This window comes from Pseudomyrmex gracilis, unplaced genomic scaffold (genome assembly GCF_002006095.1).
Source record: "Pseudomyrmex gracilis isolate BER0280 unplaced genomic scaffold, ASM200609v1 scaffold_3464, whole genome shotgun sequence".
Taxonomy (NCBI): Eukaryota; Metazoa; Arthropoda; class Insecta; order Hymenoptera; family Formicidae; genus Pseudomyrmex; species Pseudomyrmex gracilis.
In genome coordinates, this window is record NW_018024048.1 from 1 (window position 1) to 1,274 (window position 1,274).

Here is a 1,274-nt window from a genome sequence, read left to right on the forward strand (position 1 = left end):
TCTCTCTCTCTCTCACATTTTTTCAGTTTCTTTTGCACTCTTTCTCACTCTCTCTTACTCTCTCTCGCACTCTATAACACACTCTCTCACTTCTCTCACTATCTCTCATTTTCTATCCTACTCTCTCTCAATCTTTCTCGCATTCTCTCTTACTCTTTCTCGCTCTCTCTCTCTCACTCCTTCTCGCACTCTCTCTCACTTTTTTTTCACTCGTTTGTGGTCTCTCTCACTTTCTCTCACTCTCTCTCTCTTGCACTTTTACATTTTCTTTCTTTCTCTCTCACTCTGTCTCAGTATCTTTCACTCTTTTTCTCACTCTCTCTCTTACTCTTTCTCGCACTCTATAACACACTCTCTCACTTCTCTCATCCTTTCTCAGTTTTTATTTTACTTTCTCTCACTCTTTCTCGCACTCTCTCGCAATTTTTCTCGCACTCTCTCTCACTCTTTTTTGCACTCTTTTTTGGTCTATTTCAGTTTCTCTCACTCTCTCTTGCACTCTTACACTTTCTCTCTCTCTCTCTCACTCTCTCTCAGTTTCTCTCGCATTTTTTCTCATTTTCTCTTACTCTCTTTCGCACTCTATAACTCTCTCTCTCACACTCTTTTTCACTCTTTGTTCCACTTTTTTATTCTCTCTCACTCTCACTCGTTTTCGCACTCTTACACTTTCTCTTTCTCTCTCTTTCTCAGTCTCTCTCGCACTCTTCCTCACTCTCTCTTACTTTCTCTCGCACATTTACATTTTCTTTCTCTCTCTCTCTCACATTCTCTCACTTTCTCTCTCACTCTTTCTCACTCTTTCTTACTCTCTCTCGCACTCTATTACACTCTCTCTCACACTCTCCCTCTCTTTCTTATTTTCTATTCTAGCTTTCTCACTCTTTCTTGCACTCTCTCTTACTCTTTCTCGCACTCTCTCTCATTCTTTTTTCTACTTTTTCTTATTCTCTCTCACTCTCTTTCACTGTTTCTCACACTCTTACACTTTCTCTCTCTTTGTCTCACTCTCTCTCAATCTCTCTCGCACTCTTTCTCACTCTCTCTCACTCTTTCTCGCACTCTCTCACACTTTTTTTTCCACTTTTCTTTCTTTCTCTCACTCTCTCTCAGTTTCTCTCGCACTCTTTCTCACTCTCTCTTACTCTTTCTCGCACTCTATAAGACACTCTCTCACACTCTCTCACTCTTTCTCATTTTTTATCTTACTCTCTCTCACTCTTTCTCGCATTCTCTCTCACTCTTTTTTGCACTCTTTCGTGGTCTCTTTCACT